The sequence below is a fragment of the Neoarius graeffei genome, chromosome 17 (assembly GCF_027579695.1).
Source record: "Neoarius graeffei isolate fNeoGra1 chromosome 17, fNeoGra1.pri, whole genome shotgun sequence".
NCBI classification, from domain to species: Eukaryota; Metazoa; Chordata; class Actinopteri; order Siluriformes; family Ariidae; genus Neoarius; species Neoarius graeffei.
This window is the reverse complement of record NC_083585.1, coordinates 12,565,402-12,590,967: the sequence shown is the minus strand read 5'-3', so window position 1 is coordinate 12,590,967 and position 25,566 is coordinate 12,565,402.

The following is a 25,566-nucleotide window of genomic DNA, read 5'->3' as shown; positions in this document are numbered from 1 at the left end:
CGTGCTTTTACAGTTAAAATGACAAATATGATGAAAATGTGTTCAACGCTCGAAAACATGAAAAAATCCATGCTTAGAAAGTTGTTACATGTCACATATGCACTCATTTCACTCAAAATCAATGTTCCTTGTCAAACGTTTGCTTTATGCTCTGAAAACGCGTTAGAAACAGGATGAATTTGCTCCTGCACTAGCAAAGCTGTTTTCATACACTCTGTGACAGTGTTTTCGCACTCTAAACAAGTGCATATCACAATACTATGTTGATAACTCGTTTCAGACGTGCTTTTACAGTTAAAATGACACATATGAAGAAAATGTGTTAAAAGCTCGAAAACATGAAAATCCATGCTTAGAAAGACATTACATGTCACATATGCTCGAATGCACTCATTTCACTCAAAAGCAATGTTCCTTGTCAAACGTTTGCTTTATGCTCTGAAAACGCGTTAGAAACAGGATGAATTTGCTCCTGCACTAGCAAAGCTGTTTTCATACACTCTGTGACAGTGTTTTCCCAATCTGAACAAGTGCATATCACAATACTAGGTTGAAAACTCGTTTCAGACGTGCTTTTACAGTTAAAATGACACATATGAAGAAAATGTGTTAAAAGCTCGAAAACATGAAAATCCATGCTTAGAAAGACGTTACATGTCACATATGCACTCATTTCACTCAAAAGCAATGTTCCTTGTCAAACGTTTGCTTTATGCTCTGAAAAGGCGTTAGAAACAGGATGAATGCGCTCCTGCGCTCGGAAAGCTGTATTCATGCACTCTGTGACACAGTGTGTTCCCACTCTGAACACGTGCATATCACAATACTGTGTTGAAAACTCGTTTCAGACGTGCTTTTACAGTTAAAATGACAAATATGATGAAAATGTGTTCAAAGCTCGAAAACATGAAAAAATCCATGCTTAGAAAGTTGTTACATGTCACATATGCACTCATTTCACTCAAAATCAATGTTCCTTGTCAAACGTTTGCTTTATGCTCTGAAAACGCGTTAGAAACAGGATGAATGCGCTCCTGCGCTCGGAAAGCCGTATTCATGCACTCTGTGACACAGTGTGTTCCCACTCTGAACACGTGCATATCACAATACTGTGTTGAAAACTCGTTTCAGACGTGCTTTTACAGTTAAAATGACAAATATGATGAAAATGTGTTCAAAGCTCGAAAACATGAAAAAATCCATGCTTAGAAAGTTGTTACATGTCACATATGCACTCATTTCACTCAAAAGCAATGTTCCTTGTCAAACGTTTGCTTTATGCTCTGAAAAGGCGTTAGAAACAGGATGAATGCGCTCCTGCGCTCGGAAAGCTGTATTCATGCACTCTGTGTCACAGTGTGTTCCCACTCTGAACACGTGCATATCACAATACTGTGTTGAAAACTCGTTTCAGACGTGCTTTTACAGTTAAAATGACAAATATGATGAAAATGTGTTCAAAGCTCGAAAACATGAAAAAATCCATGCTTAGAAAGTTGTTACATGTCACATATGCACTCATTTCACTCAAAATCAATGTTCCTTGTCAAACGTTTGCTTTATGCTCTGAAAACGCGTTAGAAACAGGATGAATTTGCTCCTGCACTAGCAAAGCTGTTTTCATGCACTCTGTGACAGTGTTTTCCCACTCTAAACAAGCATCTCATCTCATCTCATTATCTCTAGCCGCTTTATCCTTCTACAGGGTCGCAGGCAAGCTGGAGCCTATCCCAGCTGACTACGGGCGAAAGGCGGGGTACACCCTGGACAAGTCGCCAGGTCATCACAGGGCTGACACATAGACACAGACAACCATTCACACTCACATTCACACCTACGGTCAATTTAGAGTCACCAGTTAACCTAACCTGCATGTCTTTGGACTGTGGGGGAAACCGGAGCACCCGGAGGAAACCCACGCGGACACCGGGAGAACATGCAAACTCCACACAGAAAGGCCCTCGCCGGACCCGGGGTTCGAACCCAGGACCTTCTTGCTGTGAGGCGACAGCGCTAACCACTACACCACCGTGCCGCCCCTAAACAAGCATATCACAATACTATGTTGATAACTCGTTTCAGACGTGCTTTTACAGTTAAAATGACAAATATGATGAAAATGTGTTCAAAGCTCGAAAACATGAAAAAATCCATGCTTAGAAAGTTGTTACATGTCACATATGCACTCATTTCACTCAAAATCAATGTTCCTTGTCAAACGTTTGCTTTATGCTCTGAAAACGCGTTAGAAACAGGATGAATTTGCTCCTGCACTAGCAAAGCTGTTTTCATGCACTCTGTGACAGTGTTTTGCCAATCTGAACAAGTGCATATCACAATACTATGTTGAAAACTCGTTTCAGACGTGCTTTTACAGTTAAAATGACACATATGAAGAAAATGTGTTAAAAGCTCGAAAACATGAAAATCCATGCTTAGAAAGACGTTACATGTCACATATGCTCGAATGCACTCATTTCAATCAAAAGCAATGTTCCTTGTCAAACGTTTGCTTTATGCTCTGAAAAGGCGTTAGAAACAGGATGAATGCGCTCCTGCGCTCGGAAAGCTGTATTCATGCACTCTGTGACATAGTGTGTTCCCACTCTGAACACGTGCATATCACAATACTGTGTTGAAAACTCGTTTCAGACGTGCTTTTACAGTTAAAATGACAAATATGATGAAAATGTGTTCAAAGCTCGAAAACATGAAAAAATCCATGCTTAGAAAGTTGTTACATGTCACATATGCACTCATTTCACTCAAAATCAATGTTCCTTGTCAAACGTTTGCTTTATGCTCTGAAAACGCGTTAGAAACAGGATGAATTTGCTCCTGCACTAGCAAAGCTGTTTTCATGCACTCTGTGACAGTGTTTTCCCACTCTAAACAAGTGCATATCACAATACTATGTTGATAACTCGTTTCAGACGTGCTTTTACAGTAAAAATGACAAATATGATGAAAATGTGTTCAAAGCTCGAAAACATGAAAAAATCCATGCTTAGAAAGTTGTTACATGTCACATATGCACTCATTTCACTCAAAATCAATGTTCCGTGTCAAACGTTTGCTTTATGCTCTGAAAACGCGTTAGAAACAGGATGAATTTGCTCCTGCACTAGCAAAGCTGTTTTCATGCACTCTGTGACAGTGTTTTCCCAATCTGAACAAGTGCATATCACAATACTATGTTGAAAACTCGTTTCAGACGTGCTTTTACAGTTAAAATGACACATATGAAGAAAATGTGTTCAAAGCTCGAAAACATGAAAATCCATGCTTAGAAAGACGGTACATGTCACATATGCTCGAATGCACTCATTTCACTCAAAAGCAATGTTCCTTGTCAAACGTTTGCTTTATGCTCTGAAAACGCGTTAAAAACAGGATGAATGCGCTCCTGCGCTCGGAAAGCTGTATTCATGCACTCTGTGACACAGTGTGTTCCCACTCTGAACACGTGCATATCACAATACTGTGTTGAAAACTCGTTTCAGACGTGCTTTTACAGTTAAAATGACAAATATGATGAAAATGTGTTCAAAGCTCGAAAACATGAAAAAATCCATGCTTAGAAAGTTGTTACATGTCACATATGCACTCATTTCACTCAAAATCAATGTTCCTTGTCAAACGTTTGCTTTATGCTCTGAAAACGCGTTAGAAACAGGATGAATTTGCTCCTGCACTAGCAAAGCTGTTTTCATACACTCTGTGACAGTGTTTTCGCACTCTAAACAAGTGCATATCAAAATACTATGTTGATAACTCGTTTCAGACGTGCTTTTACAGTTAAAATGACACATATGAAGAAAATGTGTTAAAAGCTCGAAAACATGAAAATCCATGCTTAGAAAGACATTACATGTCACATATGCTCGAATGCACTCATTTCACTCAAAAGCAATGTTCCTTGTCAAACGTTTGCTTTATGCTCTGAAAACGCGTTAGAAACAGGATGAATTTGCTCCTGCACTAGCAAAGCTGTTTTCATGCACTCTGTGACAGTGTTTTCGCACTCTAAACAAGTGCATATCACAATACTATGTTGAAAACTCGTTTCAGACGTGCTTTTACAGTTAAAATGACACATATGAAGAAAATGTGTTAAAAGCTCGAAAACATGAAAATCCATGCTTAGAAAGACGTTACATGTCACATATGCACTCATTTCACTCAAAAGCAATGTTCCTTGTCAAACGTTTGCTTTATGCTCTGAAAAGGCGTTAGAAACAGGATGAATGCGCTCCTGCGCTCGGAAAGCCGTATTCATGCACTCTGTGACACAGTGTGTTCCCACGCTGAACACGTGCATATCACAATACTGTGTTGAAAACTCGTTTCAGACGTGCTTTTACAGTTAAAATGACAAATATGATGAAAATGTGTTCAAAGCTCGAAAACATGAAAAAATCCATGCTTAGAAAGTTGTTACATGTCACATATGCACTCATTTCACTCAAAATCAATGTTCCTTGTCAAACGTTTGCTTTATGCTCTGAAAACGCGTTAGAAACAGGATGAATTTGCTCCTGCACTAGCAAAGCTGTTTTCATGCACTCTGTGACAGTGTTTTCCCACTCTAAACAAGTGCATATCACAATACTATGTTGATAACTCGTTTCAGACGTGCTTTTACAGTAAAAATGACAAATATGATGAAAATGTGTTCAAAGCTCGAAAACATGAAAAAATCCATGCTTAGAAAGTTGTTACATGTCACATATGCACTCATTTCACTCAAAATCAATGTTCCGTGTCAAACGTTTGCTTTATGCTCTGAAAACGCGTTAGAAACAGGATGAATTTGCTCCTGCACTAGCAAAGCTGTTTTCATGCACTCTGTGACAGTGTTTTCCCAATCTGAACAAGTGCATATCACAATACTATGTTGAAAACTCGTTTCAGACGTGCTTTTACAGTTAAAATGACACATATGAAGAAAATGTGTTCAAAGCTCGAAAACATGAAAATCCATGCTTAGAAAGACGTTACATGTCACATATGCTCGAATGCACTCATTTCACTCAAAAGCAATGTTCCTTGTCAAACGTTTGCTTTATGCTCTGAAAACGCGTTAAAAACAGGATGAATGCGCTCCTGCGCTCGGAAAGCTGTATTCATGCACTCTGTGACACAGTGTGTTCCCACTCTGAACACGTGCATATCACAATACTGTGTTGAAAACTCGTTTCAGACGTGCTTTTACAGTTAAAATGACAAATATGATGAAAATGTGTTCAAAGCTCGAAAACATGAAAAAATCCATGCTTAGAAAGTTGTTACATGTCACATATGCACTCATTTCACTCAAAATCAATGTTCCTTGTCAAACGTTTGCTTTATGCTCTGAAAACGCGTTAGAAACAGGATGAATTTGCTCCTGCACTAGCAAAGCTGTTTTCATGCACTCTGTGACAGTGTTTTCCCAATCTGAACAAGTGCATATCACAATACTATGTTGAAAACTCGTTTCAGACGTGCTTTTACAGTTAAAATGACACATATGAAGAAAATGTGTTCAAAGCTCGAAAACATGAAAATCCATGCTTAGAAAGACGTTACATGTCACATATGCTCGAATGCACTCATTTCACTCAAAAGCAATGTTCCTTGTCAAACGTTTGCTTTATGCTCTGAAAACGCGTTAAAAACAGGATGAATGCGCTCCTGCGCTCGGAAAGCTGTATTCATGCACTCTGTGACACAGTGTGTTCCCACTCTGAACATGTGCATATCACAATACTGTGTTGAAAACTCGTTTCAGACGTGCTTTTACAGTTAAAATGACAAATATGATGAAAATGTGTTCAAAGCTCGAAAACATGAAAAAATCCATGCTTAGAAAGTTGTTACATGTCACATATGCACTCATTTCACTCAAAATCAATGTTCCTTGTCAAACGTTTGCTTTATGCTCTGAAAACGCGTTAGAAACAGGATGAATGCGCTCCTGCGCTCGGAAAGCTGTATTCATGCACTCTGTGACACAGTGTGTTCCCACTCTGAACACGTGCATATCACAATACTGTGTTGAAAACTCGTTTCAGACGTGCTTTTACAGTTAAAATGACAAATATGATGAAAATGTGTTCAAAGCTCGAAAACATGAAAAAATCCATGCTTAGAAAGTTGTTACATGTCACATATGCACTCATTTCACTCAAAATCAATGTTCCTTGTCAAACGTTTGCTTTATGCTCTGAAAACGCGTTAGAAACAGGATGAATTTGCTCCTGCACTAGCAAAGCTGTTTTCATGCACTCTGTGACAGTGTTTTCCCACTCTAAACAAGCATTTCACAATACTATGTTGATAACTCGTTTCAGACGTGCTTTTACAGTTAAAATGACAAATATGATGAAAATGTGTTCAAAGCTCGAAAACATGAAAAAATCCATGCTTAGAAAGTTGTTACATGTCACATATGCACTCATTTCACTCAAAATCAATGTTCCTTGTCAAACGTTTGCTTTATGCTCTGAAAACGCGTTAGAAACAGGATGAATTTGCTCCTGCACTAGCAAAGCTGTTTTCATACACTCTGTGACAGTGTTTTCGCACTCTAAACAAGTGCATATCACAATACTATGTTGATAACTCGTTTCAGACGTGCTTTTACAGTTAAAATGACACATATGAAGAAAATGTGTTAAAAGCTCGAAAACATGAAAATCCATGCTTAGAAAGACATTACATGTCACATATGCTCGAATGCACTCATTTCACTCAAAAGCAATGTTCCTTGTCAAACGTTTGCTTTATGCTCTGAAAACGCGTTAGAAACAGGATGAATTTGCTCCTGCACTAGCAAAGCTGTTTTCATACACTCTGTGACAGTGTTTTCCCACTCTAAACAAGTGCATATCACAATACTATGTTGATAACTCGTTTCAGACGTGCTTTTACAGTTAAAATGACACATATGAAGAAAATGTGTTAAAAGCTCGAAAACATGAAAATCCATGCTTAGAAAGACGTTACATGTCACATATGCATTCATTTCACTCAAAAGCAATGTTCCTTGTCAAACGTTTGCTTTATGCTCTGAAAAGGCGTTAGAAACAGGATGAATGCGCTCCTGCGCTCGGAAAGCCGTATTCATGCACTCTGTGACACAGTGTGTTCCCACTCTGAACACGTGCATATCACAATACTGTGTTGAAAACTCGTTTCAGACGTGCTTTTACAGTTAAAATGACAAATATGATGAAAATGTGTTCAAAGCTCGAAAACATGAAAAAATCCATGCTTAGAAAGTTGTTACATGTCACATATGCACTCATTTCACTCAAAATCAATGTTCCTTGTCAAACGTTTGCTTTATGCTCTGAAAACGCGTTAGAAACAGGATGAATTTGCTCCTGCACTAGCAAAGCTGTTTTCATGCACTCTGTGACAGTGTTTTCCCACTCTAAACAAGTGCATATCACAATACTATGTTGATAACTCGTTTCAGACGTGCTTTTACAGTTAAAATGACACATATGAAGAAAATGTGTTCAAAGCTCGAAAACATGAAAATCCATGCTTAGAAAGACGTTACATGTCACATATGCTCGAATGCACTCATTTCACTCAAAAGCAATGTTCCTTGTCAAACGTTTGCTTTATGCTCTGAAAACGCGTTAAAAACAGGATGAATGCGCTCCTGCGCACGGAAAGCTGTATTCATGCACTCTGTGACACAGTGTGTTCCCACTCTGAACACGTGCATATCACAATACTGTGTTGAAAACTCGTTTCAGACGTGCTTTTACAGTTAAAATGACAAATATGATGAAAATGTGTTCAAAGCTCGAAAACATGAAAAAATCCATGCTTAGAAAGTTGTTACATGTCACATATGCACTCATTTCACTCAAAATCAATGTTCCTTGTCAAACGTTTGCTTTATGCTCTGAAAACGCGTTAGAAACAGGATGAATTTGCTCCTGCACTAGCAAAGCTGTTTTCATACACTCTGTGACAGTGTTTTCGCACTCTAAACAAGTGCATATCACAATACTATGTTGAAAACTCGTTTCAGACGTGCTTTTACAGTTAAAATGACACATATGAAGAAAATGTGTTAAAAGCTCGAAAACATGAAAATCCATGCTTAGAAAGACGTTACATGTCACATATGCACTCATTTCACTCAAAAGCAATGTTCCTTGTCAAACGTTTGCTTTATGCTCTGAAAAGGCGTTAGAAACAGGATGAATGCGCTCCTGCGCTCGGAAAGCTGTATTCATGCACTCTGTGACACAGTGTGTTCCCACTCTGAACACGTGCATATCACAATACTGTGTTGAAAACTCGTTTCAGACGTGCTTTTACAGTAAAAATGACAAATATGATGAAAATGTGTTCAAAGCTCGAAAACATGAAAAAATCCATGCTTAGAAAGTTGTTACATGTCACATATGCACTCATTTCACTCAAAATCAATGTTCCGTGTCAAACGTTTGCTTTATGCTCTGAAAACGCGTTAGAAACAGGATGAATTTGCTCCTGCACTAGCAAAGCTGTTTTCATGCACTCTGTGACAGTGTTTTCCCAATCTGAACAAGTGCATATCACAATACTATGTTGAAAACTCGTTTCAGACGTGCTTTTACAGTTAAAATGACACATATGAAGAAAATGTGTTCAAAGCTCGAAAACATGAAAATCCATGCTTAGAAAGACGTTACATGTCACATATGCTCGAATGCACTCATTTCACTCAAAAGCAATGTTCCTTGTCAAACGTTTGCTTTATGCTCTGAAAACGCGTTAAAAACAGGATGAATGCGCTCCTGCGCTCGGAAAGCTGTATTCATGCACTCTGTGACACAGTGTGTTCCCACTCTGAACACGTGCATATCACAATACTGTGTTGAAAACTCGTTTCAGACGTGCTTTTACAGTTAAAATGACAAATATGATGAAAATGTGTTCAAAGCTCGAAAACATGAAAAAATCCATGCTTAGAAAGTTGTTACATGTCACATATGCACTCATTTCACTCAAAATCAATGTTCCTTGTCAAACGTTTGCTTTATGCTCTGAAAACGCGTTAGAAACAGGATGAATTTGCTCCTGCACTAGCAAAGCTGTTTTCATGCACTCTGTGACAGTGTTTTCCCACTCTAAACAAGCATTTCACAATACTATGTTGATAACTCGTTTCAGACGTGCTTTTACAGTTAAAATGACAAATATGATGAAAATGTGTTCAAAGCTCGAAAACATGAAAAAATCCATGCTTAGAAAGTTGTTACATGTCACATATGCACTCATTTCACTCAAAATCAATGTTCCTTGTCAAACGTTTGCTTTATGCTCTGAAAACGCATTAGAAACAGGATGAATTTGCTCCTGCACTAGCAAAGCTGTTTTCATACACTCTGTGACAGTGTTTTCGCACTCTAAACAAGTGCATATCACAATACTATGTTGATAACTCGTTTCAGACGTGCTTTTACAGTTAAAATGACACATATGAAGAAAATGTGTTAAAAGCTCGAAAACATGAAAATCCATGCTTAGAAAGACATTACATGTCACATTTGCTCGAATGCACTCATTTCACTCAAAAGCAATGTTCCTTGTCAAACGTTTGCTTTATGCTCTGAAAACGCGTTAGAAACAGGATGAATTTGCTCCTGCACTAGCAAAGCTGTTTTCATACACTCTGTGACAGTGTTTTCGCACTCTAAACAAGTGCATATCACAATACTATGTTGAAAACTCGTTTCAGACGTGCTTTTACAGTTAAAATGACACATATGAAGAAAATGTGTTAAAAGCTCGAAAACATGAAAATCCATGCTTAGAAAGACGTTACATGTCACATATGCACTCATTTCACTCAAAAGCAATGTTCCTTGTCAAACGTTTGCTTTATGCTCTGAAAACGCGTTAGAAACAGGATGAATTTGCTCCTGCACTAGCAAAGCTGTTTTCATGCACTCTGTGACAGTGTTTTCCCACTCTAAACAAGTGCATATCACAATACTATGTTGATAACTCGTTTCAGACGTGCTTTTACAGTAAAAATGACAAATATGATGAAAATGTGTTCAAAGCTCGAAAACATGAAAAAATCCATGCTTAGAAAGTTGTTACATGTCACATATGCACTCATTTCACTCAAAATCAATGTTCCGTGTCAAACGTTTGCTTTATGCTCTGAAAACGCATTAGAAACAGGATGAATTTGCTCCTGCACTAGCAAAGCTGTTTTCATGCACTCTGTGACAGTGTTTTCCCAATCTGAACAAGTGCATATCACAATACTATGTTGAAAACTCGTTTCAGACGTGCTTTTACAGTTAAAATGACACATATGAAGAAAATGTGTTCAAAGCTCGAAAACATGAAAATCCATGCTTAGAAAGACGTTACATGTCACATATGCTCGAATGCACTCATTTCACTCAAAAGCAATGTTCCTTGTCAAACGTTTGCTTTATGCTCTGAAAACGCGTTAAAAACAGGATGAATGCGCTCCTGCGCTCGGAAAGCTGTATTCATGCACTCTGTGACACAGTGTGTTCCCACTCTGAACACGTGCATATCACAATACTGTGTTGAAAACTCGTTTCAGACGTGCTTTTACAGTTAAAATGACAAATATGATGAAAATGTGTTCAAAGCTCGAAAACATGAAAAAATCCATGCTTAGAAAGTTGTTACATGTCACATATGCACTCATTTCACTCAAAATCAATGTTCCTTGTCAAACGTTTGCTTTATGCTCTGAAAACGCGTTAGAAACAGGATGAATTTGCTCCTGCACTAGCAAAGCTGTTTTCATGCACTCTGTGACAGTGTTTTCCCAATCTGAACAAGTGCATATCACAATACTAGGTTGAAAACTCGTTTCAGACGGGCTTTTACAGTTAAAATGACACATATGAAGAAAATGTGTTAAAAGCTCGAAAACATGAAAATCCATGCTTAGAAAGACGTTACATGTCACATATGCACTCATTTCACTCAAAAGCAATGTTCCGTGTCAAACGTTTGCTTTATGCTCTGAAAACGCGTTAGAAACAGGATGAATTTGCTCCTGCACTAGCAAAGCTGTTTTCATACACTCTGTGACAGTGTTTTCCCAATCTGAACAAGTGCATATCACAATACTAGGTTGAAAACTCGTTTCAGACGTGCTTTTACAGTTAAAATGACACATATGAAGAAAATGTGTTAAAAGCTCGAAAACATGAAAATCCATGCTTAGAAAGACGTTACATGTCACATATGCACTCATTTCACTCAAAAGCAATGTTCCTTGTCAAACGTTTGCTTTATGCTCTGAAAAGGCGTTAGAAACAGGATGAATGCGCTCCTGCGCTCGGAAAGCTGTATTCATGCACTCTGTGACACAGTGTGTTCCCACTCTGAACACGTGCATATCACAATACTGTGTTGAAAACTCGTTTCAGACGTGCTTTTACAGTTAAAATGACAAATATGATGAAAATGTGTTCAAAGCTCGAAAACATGAAAAAATCCATGCTTAGAAAGTTGTTACATGTCACATATGCACTCATTTCACTCAAAATCAATGTTCCTTGTCAAACGTTTGCTTTATGCTCTGAAAACGCGTTAGAAACAGGATGAATTTGCTCCTGCACTAGCAAAGCTGTTTTCATACACTCTGTGACAGTGTTTTCGCACTCTAAACAAGTGCATATCACAATACTATGTTGATAACTCGTTTCAGACGTGCTTTTACAGTTAAAATGACACATATGAAGAAAATGTGTTAAAAGCTCGAAAACATGAAAATCCATGCTTAGAAAGACATTACATGTCACATTTGCTCGAATGCACTCATTTCACTCAAAAGCAATGTTCCTTGTCAAACGTTTGCTTTATGCTCTGAAAACGCGTTAGAAACAGGATGAATTTGCTCCTGCACTAGCAAAGCTGTTTTCATACACTCTGTGACAGTGTTTTCGCACTCTAAACAAGTGCATATCACAATACTATGTTGAAAACTCGTTTCAGACGTGCTTTTACAGTTAAAATGACACATATGAAGAAAATGTGTTAAAAGCTCGAAAACATGAAAATCCATGCTTAGAAAGACGTTACATGTCACATATGCACTCATTTCACTCAAAAGCAATGTTCCTTGTCAAACGTTTGCTTTATGCTCTGAAAAGGCGTTAGAAACAGGATGAATGCGCTCCTGCGCTCGGAAAGCTGTATTCATGCACTCTGTGACACAGTGTGTTCCCACTCTGAACACGTGCATATCACAATACTGTGTTGAAAACTCGTTTCAGACGTGCTTTTACAGTTAAAATGACAAATATGATGAAAATGTGTTCAAAGCTCGAAAACATGAAAAAATCCATGCTTAGAAAGTTATTACATGTCACATATGCACTCATTTCACTCAAAATCAATGTTCCTTGTCAAACGTTTGCTTTATGCTCTGAAAACGCGTTAGAAACAGGATGAATGCGCTCCTGCGCTCGGAAAGCCGTATTCATGCACTCTGTGACACAGTGTGTTCCCACTCTGAACACGTGCATATCACAATACTGTGTTGAAAACTCGTTTCAGACGTGCTTTTACAGTTAAAATGACAAATATGATGAAAATGTGTTCAAAGCTCGAAAACATGAAAAAATCCATGCTTAGAAAGTTGTTACATGTCACATATGCACTCATTTCACTCAAAATCAATGTTCCTTGTCAAACGTTTGCTTTATGCTCTGAAAACGCGTTAGAAACAGGATGAATTTGCTCCTGCACTAGCAAAGCTGTTTTCATGCACTCTGTGACAGTGTTTTCCCACTCTAAACAAGCATTTCACAATACTATGTTGATAACTCGTTTCAGACGTGCTTTTACAGTTAAAATGACAAATATGATGAAAATGTGTTCAAAGCTCGAAAACATGAAAAAATCCATGCTTAGAAAGTTGTTACATGTCACATATGCACTCATTTCACTCAAAATCAATGTTCCTTGTCAAACGTTTGCTTTATGCTCTGAAAACGCATTAGAAACAGGATGAATTTGCTCCTGCACTAGCAAAGCTGTTTTCATACACTCTGTGACAGTGTTTTCGCACTCTAAACAAGTGCATATCACAATACTATGTTGATAACTCGTTTCAGACGTGCTTTTACAGTTAAAATGACACATATGAAGAAAATGTGTTAAAAGCTCGAAAACATGAAAATCCATGCTTAGAAAGACATTACATGTCACATTTGCTCGAATGCACTCATTTCACTCAAAAGCAATGTTCCTTGTCAAACGTTTGCTTTATGCTCTGAAAACGCGTTAGAAACAGGATGAATTTGCTCCTGCACTAGCAAAGCTGTTTTCATGCACTCTGTGACAGTGTTTTCCCACTCTAAACAAGTGCATATCACAATACTATGTTGATAACTCGTTTCAGACGTGCTTTTACAGTAAAAATGACAAATATGATGAAAATGTGTTCAAAGCTCGAAAACATGAAAAAATCCATGCTTAGAAAGTTGTTACATGTCACATATGCACTCATTTCACTCAAAATCAATGTTCCGTGTCAAACGTTTGCTTTATGCTCTGAAAACGCATTAGAAACAGGATGAATTTGCTCCTGCACTAGCAAAGCTGTTTTCATGCACTCTGTGACAGTGTTTTCCCAATCTGAACAAGTGCATATCACAATACTATGTTGAAAACTCGTTTCAGACGTGCTTTTACAGTTAAAATGACACATATGAAGAAAATGTGTTCAAAGCTCGAAAACATGAAAATCCATGCTTAGAAAGACGTTACATGTCACATATGCTCGAATGCACTCATTTCACTCAAAAGCAATGTTCCTTGTCAAACGTTTGCTTTATGCTCTGAAAACGCGTTAAAAACAGGATGAATGCGCTCCTGCGCTCGGAAAGCTGTATTCATGCACTCTGTGACACAGTGTGTTCCCACTCTGAACACGTGCATATCACAATACTGTGTTGAAAACTCGTTTCAGACGTGCTTTTACAGTTAAAATGACAAATATGATGAAAATGTGTTCAAAGCTCGAAAACATGAAAAAATCCATGCTTAGAAAGTTGTTACATGTCACATATGCACTCATTTCACTCAAAATCAATGTTCCTTGTCAAACGTTTGCTTTATGCTCTGAAAACGCGTTAGAAACAGGATGAATTTGCTCCTGCACTAGCAAAGCTGTTTTCATGCACTCTGTGACAGTGTTTTCCCAATCTGAACAAGTGCATATCACAATACTAGGTTGAAAACTCGTTTCAGACGGGCTTTTACAGTTAAAATGACACATATGAAGAAAATGTGTTAAAAGCTCGAAAACATGAAAATCCATGCTTAGAAAGACGTTACATGTCACATATGCACTCATTTCACTCAAAAGCAATGTTCCTTGTCAAACGTTTGCTTTATGCTCTGAAAACGCGTTAGAAACAGGATGAATTTGCTCCTGCACTAGCAAAGCTGTTTTCATACACTCTGTGACAGTGTTTTCCCAATCTGAACAAGTGCATATCACAATACTAGGTTGAAAACTCGTTTCAGACGTGCTTTTACAGTTAAAATGACACATATGAAGAAAATGTGTTAAAAGCTCGAAAACATGAAAATCCATGCTTAGAAAGACGTTACATGTCACATATGCACTCATTTCACTCAAAATCAATGTTCCTTGTCAAACGTTTGCTTTATGCTCTGAAAAGGCGTTAGAAACAGGATGAATGCGCTCCTGCGCTCGGAAAGCTGTATTCATGCACTCTGTGACACAGTGTGTTCCCACTCTGAACACGTGCATATCACAATACTGTGTTGAAAACTCGTTTCAGACGTGCTTTTACAGTTAAAATGACAAATATGATGAAAATGTGTTCAAAGCTCGAAAACATGAAAAAATCCATGCTTAGAAAGTTGTTACATGTCACATATGCACTCATTTCACTCAAAATCAATGTTCCTTGTCAAACGTTTGCTTTATGCTCTGAAAACGCGTTAGAAACAGGATGAATTTGCTCCTGCACTAGCAAAGCTGTTTTCATACACTCTGTGACAGTGTTTTCGCACTCTAAACAAGTGCATATCACAATACTATGTTGATAACTCGTTTCAGACGTGCTTTTACAGTTAAAATAACACATATGAAGAAAATGTGTTAAAAGCTCGAAAACATGAAAATCCATGCTTAGAAAGACATTACATGTCACATTTGCTCGAATGCACTCATTTCACTCAAAAGCAATGTTCCTTGTCAAACGTTTGCTTTATGCTCTGAAAACGCGTTAGAAACAGGATGAATTTGCTCCTGCACTAGCAAAGCTGTTTTCATACACTCTGTGACAGTGTTTTCGCACTCTAAACAAGTGCATATCACAATACTATGTTGAAAACTCGTTTCAGACGTGCTTTTACAGTTAAAATGACACATATGAAGAAAATGTGTTAAAAGCTCGAAAACATGAAAATCCATGCTTAGAAAGACGTTACATGTCACATATGCACTCATTTCACTCAAAAGCAATGTTCCTTGTCAAACGTTTGCTTTATGCTCTGAAAAGGCGTTAGAAACAGGATGAATGCGCTCCTGCGCTCGGAAAGCTGTATTCATGCACTCTGTGACACAGTGTGTTCCCACTCTGAACACGTGCATATCACAATACTGTGTTGAAAACTCGTTTCAGACGTGCTTTTACAGTTAAAATGACAAATATGATGAAAATGTGTTCAAAGCTCGAAAACATGAAAAAATCCATGCTTAGAAAGTTGTTACATGTCACATATGCACTCATTTCACTCAAAATCAATGTTCCTTGTCAAACGTTTGCTTTATGCTCTGAAAACGCGTTAGAAACAGGATGAATGCGCTCCTGCGCTCGGAAAGCCGTATTCATGCACTCTGTGACACAGTGTGTTCCCACTCTGAACACGTGCATATCACAATACTGTGTTGAAAACTCGTTTCAGACGTGCTTTTACAGTTAAAATGACAAATATGATGAAAATGTGTTCAAAGCTCGAAAACATGAAAAAATCCATGCTTAGAAAGTTGTTACATGTCACATATGCACTCATTTCACTCAAAAGCAATGTTCCTTGTCAAACGTTTGCTTTATGCTCTGAAAAGGCGTTAGAAACAGGATGAATGCGCTCCTGCGCTCGGAAAGCTGTATTCATGCACTCTGTGACACAGTGTGTTCCCACTCTGAACACGTGCATATCACAATACTGTGTTGAAAACTCGTTTCAGACGTGCTTTTACAGTTAAAATGACAAATATGATGAAAATGTGTTCAAAGCTCGAAAACATGAAAAAATCCATGCTTAGAAAGTTGTTACATGTCACATATGCACTCATTTCACTCAAAATCAATGTTCCTTGTCAAACGTTTGCTTTATGCTCTGAAAACGCGTTAGAAACAGGATGAATTTGCTCCTGCACTAGCAAAGCTGTTTTCATGCACTCTGTGACAGTGTTTTCCCAATCTGAACAAGTGCATATCACAATACTAGGTTGAAAACTCGTTTCAGACGTGCTTTTACAGTTAAAATGACACATATGAAGAAAATGTGTTAAAAGCTCGAAAACATGAAAATCCATGCTTAGAAAGACGTTACATGTCACATATGCACTCATTTCACTCAAAAGCAATGTTCCTTGTCAAACGTTTGCTTTATGCTCTGAAAAGGCGTTAGAAACAGGATGAATGCGCTCCTGCGCTCGGAAAGCTGTATTCATGCACTCTGTGACACAGTGTGTTCCCACTCTGAACACGTGCATATCACAATACTGTGTTGAAAACTCGTTTCAGACGTGCTTTTACAGTTAAAATGACAAATATGATGAAAATGTGTTCAAAGCTCGAAAACATGAAAAAATCCATGCTTAGAAAGTTGTTACATGTCACATATGCACTCATTTCACTCAAAATCAATGTTCCTTGTCAAACGTTTGCTTTATGCTCTGAAAACGCGTTAGAAACAGGATGAATGCGCTCCTGCGCTCGGAAAGCTGTATTCATGCACTCTGTGACACAGTGTGTTCCCACTCTGAACACGTGCATATCACAATACTGTGTTGAAAACTCGTTTCAGACGTGCTTTTACAGTTAAAATGACAAATATGATGAAAATGTGTTCAAAGCTCGAAAACATGAAAAAATCCATGCTTAGAAAGTTGTTACATGTCACATATGCACTCATTTCACTCAAAATCAATGTTCCTTGTCAAACGTTTGCTTTATGCTCTGAAAACGCGTTAGAAACAGGATGAATTTGCTCCTGCACTAGCAAAGCTGTTTTCATACACTCTGTGACAGTGTTTTCGCACTCTAAACAAGTGCATATCACAATACTATGTTGATAACTCGTTTCAGACGTGCTTTTACAGTTAAAATGACACATATGAAGAAAATGTGTTAAAAGCTCGAAAACATGAAAATCCATGCTTAGAAAGACATTACATGTCACATATGCTCGAATGCACTCATTTCACTCAAAAGCAATGTTCCTTGTCAAACGTTTGCTTTATGCTCTGAAAACGCGTTAGAAACAGGATGAATTTGCTCCTGCACTAGCAAAGCTGTTTTCATACACTCTGTGACAGTGTTTTCGCACTCTAAACAAGTGCATATCACAATACTATGTTGAAAACTCGTTTCAGACGTGCTTTTACAGTTAAAATGACACATATGAAGAAAATGTGTTAAAAGCTCGAAAACATGAAAATCCATGCTTAGAAAGACGTTACATGTCACATATGCACTCATTTCACTCAAAAGCAATGTTCCTTGTCAAACGTTTGCTTTATGCTCTGAAAAGGCGTTAGAAACAGGATGAATGCGCTCCTGCGCTCGGAAAGCTGTATTCATGCACTCTGTGACACAGTGTGTTCCCACTCTGAACACGTGCATATCACAATACTGTGTTGAAAACTCGTTTCAGACGTGCTTTTACAGTTAAAATGACAAATATGATGAAAATGTGTTCAAAGCTCGAAAACATGAAAAAATCCATGCTTAGAAAGTTGTTACATGTCACATATGCACTCATTTCACTCAAAATCAATGTTCCTTGTCAAACGTTTGCTTTATGCTCTGAAAACGCGTTAGAAACAGGATGAATGCGCTCCTGCGCTCGGAAAGCCGTATTCATGCACTCTGTGACACAGTGTGTTCCCACTCTGAACACGTGCATATCACAATACTGTGTTGAAAACTCGTTTCAGACGTGCTTTTACAGTTAAAATGACAAATATGATGAAAATGTGTTCAAAGCTCGAAAACATGAAAAAATCCATGCTTAGAAAGTTGTTACATGTCACATATGCACTCATTTCACTCAAAATCAATGTTCCTTGTCAAACGTTTGCTTTATGCTCTGAAAACGCGTTAGAAACAGGATGAATTTGCTCCTGCACTAGCAAAGCTGTTTTCATGCACTCTGTGACAGTGTTTTCCCACTCTAAACAAGTGCATATCACAATACTATGTTGATAACTCGTTTCAGACGTGCTTTTACAGTAAAAATGACAAATATGATGAAAATGTGTTCAAAGCTCGAAAACATGAAAAAATCCATGCTTAGAAAGTTGTTACATGTCACATATGCACTCATTTCACTCAAAATCAATGTTCCGTGTCAAACGTTTGCTTTATGCTCTGAAAACGCGTTAGAAACAGGATGAATTTGCTCCTGCACTAGCAAAGCTGTTTTCATGCACTCTGTGACAGTGTTTTCCCAATCTGAACAAGTGCATATCACAATACTATGTTGAAAACTCGTTTCAGACGTGCTTTTACAGTTAAAATGACACATATGAAGAAAATGTGTTCAAAGCTCGAAAACATGAAAATCCATGCTTAGAAAGACGTTACATGTCACATATGCTCGAATGCACTCATTTCACTCAAAAGCAATGTTCCTTGTCAAACGTTTGCTTTATGCTCTGAAAACGCGTTAAAAACAGGATGAATGCGCTCCTGCGCTCGGAAAGCTGTATTCATGCACTCTGTGACACAGTGTGTTCCCACTCTGAACACGTGCATATCACAATACTGTGTTGAAAACTCGTTTCAGACGTGCTTTTACAGTTAAAATGACAAATATGATGAAAATGTGTTCAAAGCTCGAAAACATGAAAAAATCCATGCTTAGAAAGTTGTTACATGTCACATATGCACTCATTTCACTCAAAATCAATGTTCCTTGTCAAACGTTTGCTTTATGCTCTGAAAACGCGTTAGAAACAGGATGAATTTGCTCCTGCACTAGCAAAGCTGTTTTCATGCACTCTGTGACACAGTGTTTTCCCAATCTGAACAAGTGCATATCACAATACTAGGTTGAAAACTCGTTTCAGACGTGCTTTTACAGTTAAAATGACACATATGAAGAAAATGTGTTAAAAGCTCGAAAACATGAAAATCCATGCTTAGAAAGACGTTACATGTCACATATGCACTCATTTCACTCAAAAGCAATGTTCCTTGTCAAACGTTTGCTTTATGCTCTGAAAACGCGTTAGAAACAGGATGAATTTGCTCCTGCACTAGCAAAGCTGTTTTCATACACTCTGTGACAGTGTTTTCCCAATCTGAACAAGTGCATATCACAATACTAGGTTGAAAACTCGTTTCAGACGTGCTTTTACAGTTAAAATGACACATATGAAGAAAATGTGTTAAAAGCTCGAAAACATGAAAATCCATGCTTAGAAAGACGTTACATGTCACATATGCACTCATTTCACTCAAAAGCAATGTTCCTTGTCAAACGTTTGCTTTATGCTCTGAAAAGGCGTTAGAAACAGGATGAATGCGCTCCTGCGCTCGGAAAGCTGTATTCATGCACTCTGTGACACAGTGTGTTCCCACTCTGAACACGTGCATATCACAATACTGTGTTGAAAACTCGTTTCAGACGTGCTTTTACAGTTAAAATGACAAATATGATGAAAATGTGTTCAAAGCTCGAAAACATGAAAAAATCCATGCTTAGAAAGTTGTTACATGTCACATATGCACTCATTTCACTCAAAATCAATGTTCCTTGTCAAACGTTTGCTTTATGCTCTGAAAACGCGTTAGAAACAGGATGAATGCGCTCCTGCGCTCGGAAAGCTGTATTCATGCACTCTGTGACACAGTGTGTTCCCACTCTGAACACGTGCATATCACAATACTGTGTTGAAAACTCGTTTCAGACGTGCTTTTACAGTTAAAATGACAAATATGATGAAAATGTGTTCAAAGCTCGAAAACATGAAAAAATCCATGCTTAGAAAGTTGTTACATGTCACATATGCACTCATTTCACTCAAAATCAATGTTCCTTGTCAAACGTTTGCTTTATGCTCTGAAAACGCGTTAGAAACAGGATGAATTTGCTCCTGCACTAGCAAAGCTGTTTTCATGCACTCTGTGACAGTGTTTTCCCACTCTAAACAAGCATTTCACAATACTATGTTGATAACTTGTTTCAGACGTGCTTTTACAGTTAAAATGACAAATATGATGAAAATGTGTTCAAAGCTCGAAAACATGAAAAAATCCATGCTTAGAAAGTTGTTACATGTCACATATGCACTCATTTCACTCAAAATCAATGTTCCTTGTCAAACGTTTGCTTTATGCTCTGAAAACGCGTTAGAAACAGGATGAATTTGCTCCTGCACTAGCAAAGCTGTTTTCATACACTCTGTGACAGTGTTTTCGCACTCTAAACAAGTGCATATCACAATACTATGTTGAAAACTCGTTTCAGACGTGCTTTTACAGTTAAAATGACACATATGAAGAAAATGTGTTAAAAGCTCGAAAACATGAAAATCCATGCTTAGAAAGACGTTACATGTCACATATGCACTCATTTCACTCAAAAGCAATGTTCCTTGTCAAACGTTTGCTTTATGCTCTGAAAAGGCGTTAGAAACAGGATGAATGCGCTCCTGCGCTCGGAAAGCTGTATTCATGCACTCTGTGACACAGTGTGTTCCCACTCTGAACACGTGCATATCACAATACTGTGTTGAAAACTCGTTTCAGACGTGCTTTTACAGTAAAAATGACAAATATGATGAAAATGTGTTCAAAGCTCGAAAACATGAAAAAATCCATGCTTAGAAAGTTGTTACATGTCACATATGCACTCATTTCACTCAAAATCAATGTTCCGTGTCAAACGTTTGCTTTATGCTCTGAAAACGCGTTAGAAACAGGATGAATTTGCTCCTGCACTAGCAAAGCTGTTTTCATGCACTCTGTGACAGTGTTTTCCCAATCTGAACAAGTGCATATCACAATACTATGTTGAAAACTCGTTTCAGACGTGCTTTTACAGTTAAAATGACACATATGAAGAAAATGTGTTCAAAGCTCGAAAACATGAAAATCCATGCTTAGAAAGACGTTACATGTCACATATGCTCGAATGCACTCATTTCACTCAAAAGCAATGTTCCTTGTCAAACGTTTGCTTTATGCTCTGAAAACGCGTTAAAAACAGGATGAATGCGCTCCTGCGCTCGGAAAGCTGTATTCATGCACTCTGTGACACAGTGTGTTCCCACTCTGAACACGTGCATATCACAATACTGTGTTGAAAACTCGTTTCAGACGTGCTTTTACAGTTAAAATGACAAATATGATGAAAATGTGTTCAAAGCTCGAAAACATGAAAAAATCCATGCTTAGAAAGTTGTTACATGTCAAATATGCACTCATTTCACTCAAAATCAATGTTCCTTGTCAAACGTTTGCTTTATGCTCTGAAAACGCGTTAGAAACATGATGAATTTGCTCCTGCACTAGCAAAGCTGTTTTCATGCACTCTGTGACAGTGTTTTCCCAATCTGAACAAGTGCATATCACAATACTAGGTTGAAAACTCGTTTCAGACGGGCTTTTACAGTTAAAATGACACATATGAAGAAAATGTGTTAAAAGCTCGAAAACATGAAAATCCATGCTTAGAAAGACGTTACATGTCACATATGCACTCATTTCACTCAAAAGCAATGTTCCTTGTCAAACGTTTGCTTTATGCTCTGAAAAGGCGTTAGAAACAGGATGAATGCGCTCCTGCGCTCGGAAAGCTGTATTCATGCACTCTGTGACACAGTGTGTTCCCACTCTGAACACGTGCATATCACAATACTGTGTTGAAAACTCGTTTCAGACGTGCTTTTACAGTTAAAATGACAAATATGATGAAAATGTGTTCAAAGCTCGAAAACATGAAAAAATCCATGCTTAGAAAGTTGTTACATGTCACATATGCACTCATTTCACTCAAAATCAATGTTCCTTGTCAAACGTTTGCTTTATGCTCTGAAAACGCGTTAGAAACAGGATGAATGCGCTCCTGCGCTCGGAAAGCTGTATTCATGCACTCTGTGACACAGTGTGTTCCCACTCTGAACACGTGCATATCACAATACTGTGTTGAAAACTCGTTTCAGACGTGCTTTTACAGTTAAAATGACAAATATGATGAAAATGTGTTCAAAGCTCGAAAACATGAAAAAATCCATGCTTAGAAAGTTGTTACATGTCACATATGCACTCATTTCACTCAAAATCAATGTTCCTTGTCAAACGTTTGCTTTATGCTCTGAAAACGCGTTAGAAACAGGATGAATTTGCTCCTGCACTAGCAAAGCTGTTTTCATGCACTCTGTGACAGTGTTTTCCCACTCTAAACAAGCATTTCACAATACTATGTTGATAACTCGTTTCAGACGTGCTTTTACAGTTAAAATGACAAATATGATGAAAATGTGTTCAAAGCTCGAAAACATGAAAAAATCCATGCTTAGAAAGTTGTTACATGTCACATATGCACTCATTTCACTCAAAATCAATGTTCCTTGTCAAACGTTTGCTTTATGCTCTGAAAACGCGTTAGAAACAGGATGAATTTGCTCCTGCACTAGCAAAGCTGTTTTCATACACTCTGTGACAGTGTTTTCGCACTCTAAACAAGTGCATATCACAATACTATGTTGAAAACTCGTTTCAGACGTGCTTTTACAGTTAAAATGACACATATGAAGAAAATGTGTTAAAAGCTCGAAAACATGAAAATCCATGCTTAGAAAGACGTTACATGTCACATATGCACTCATTTCACTCAAAAGCAATGTTCCTTGTCAAACGTTTGCTTTATGCTCTGAAAAGGCGTTAGAAACAGGATGAATGCGCTCCTGCGCTCGGAAAGCTGTATTCATGCACTCTGTGACACAGTGTGTTCCCACTCTGAACACGTGCATATCACAATACTGTGTTGAAAACTCGTTTCAGACGTGCTTTTACAGTTAAAATGACAAATATGATGAAAATGTGTTCAAAGCTCGAAAACATGAAAAAATCCATGCTTAGAAAGTTGTTACATGTCACATATGCACTCATTTCACTCAAAATCAATGTTCCTTGTCAAACGTTTGCTTTATGCTCTGAAAACGCGTTAGAAACAGGATGAATTTGCTCCTGCACTAGCAAAGCTGTTTTCATGCACTCTGTGACAGTGTTTTGCCAATCTGAACAAGTGCATATCACAATACTATGTTGAAAACTCGTTTCAGACGTGCTTTTACAGTTAAAATGACACATATGAAGAAAATGTGTTAAAAGCTCGAAAACATGAAAATCCATGCTTAGAAAGACGTTACATGTCACATATGCTCGAATGCACTCATTTCACTGAAGAGCAATGTTCCTTGTCAAACGTTTGCTTTATGCTCTGAAAAGGCGTTAGAAACAGGATGAATGCGCTCCTGCGCTCGGAAAGCTGTATTCATGCACTCTGTGACATAGTGTGTTCCCACTCTGAACACGTGCATATCACAATACTGTGTTGAAAACTCGTTTCAGACGTGCTTTTACAGTTAAAATGACAAATATGATGAAAATGTGTTCAAAGCTCGAAAACATGAAAAAATCCATGCTTAGAAAGTTGTTACATGTCACATATGCACTCATTTCACTCAAAATCAATGTTCCTTGTCAAACGTTTGCTTTATGCTCTGAAAACGCGTTAGAAACAGGATGAATTTGCTCCTGCACTAGCAAAGCTGTTTTCATGCACTCTGTGACAGTGTTTTCCCACTCTAAACAAGCATTTCACAATACTATGTTGATAACTCGTTTCAGACGTGCTTTTACAGTTAAAATGACAAATATGATGAAAATGTGTTCAAAGCTCGAAAACATGAAAAAATCCATGCTTAGAAAGTTGTTACATGTCACATATGCACTCATTTCACTCAAAATCAATGTTCCTTGTCAAACGTTTGCTTTATGCTCTGAAAACGCGTTAGAAACAGGATGAATTTGCTCCTGCACTAGCAAAGCTGTTTTCATACACTCTGTGACAGTGTTTTCGCACTCTAAACAAGTGCATATCACAATACTATGTTGATAACTCGTTTCAGACGTGCTTTTACAGTTAAAATGACACATATGAAGAAAATGTGTTAAAAGCTCGAAAACATGAAAATCCATGCTTAGAAAGACATTACATGTCACATATGCTCGAATGCACTCATTTCACTCAAAAGCAATGTTCCTTGTCAAACGTTTGCTTTATGCTCTGAAAACGCGTTAGAAACAGGATGAATTTGCTCCTGCACTAGCAAAGCTGTTTTCATACACTCTGTGACAGTGTTTTCGCACTCTAAACAAGTGCATATCACAATACTATGTTGAAAACTCGTTTCAGACGTGCTTTTACAGTTAAAATGACACATATGAAGAAAATGTGTTAAAAGCTCGAAAACATGAAAATCCATGCTTAGAAAGACGTTACATGTCACATATGCACTCATTTCACTCAAAAGCAATGTTCCTTGTCAAACGTTTGCTTTATGCTCTGAAAAGGCGTTAGAAACAGGATGAATGCGCTCCTGCGCTCGGAAAGCTGTATTCATGCACTCTGTGACACAGTGTGTTCCCACTCTGAACACGTGCATATCACAATACTGTGTTGAAAACTCGTTTCAGACGTGCTTTTACAGTTAAAATGACAAATATGATGAAAATGTGTTCAAAGCTCGAAAACATGAAAAAATCCATGCTTAGAAAGTTGTTACATGTCACATATGCACTCATTTCACTCAAAATCAATGTTCCTTGTCAAACGTTTGCTTTATGCTCTGAAAACGCGTTAGAAACAGGATGAATGCGCTCCTGCGCTCGGAAAGCCGTATTCATGCACTCTGTGACACAGTGTGTTCCCACTCTGAACACGTGCATATCACAATACTGTGTTGAAAACTCGTTTCAGACGTGCTTTTACAGTTAAAATGACAAATATGATGAAAATGTGTTCAAAGCTCGAAAACATGAAAAAATCCATGCTTAGAAAGTTGTTACATGTCACATATGCACTCATTTCACTCAAAATCAATGTTCCTTGTCAAACGTTTGCTTTATGCTCTGAAAACGCGTTAGAAACAGGATGAATGCGCTCCTGCGCTCGGAAAGCCGTTTTCATGCACTCTGTGACACAGTGTGTTCCCACTCTGAACACGTGCATATCACAATACTGTGTTGAAAACTCGTTTCAGACGTGCTTTTACAGTTAAAATGA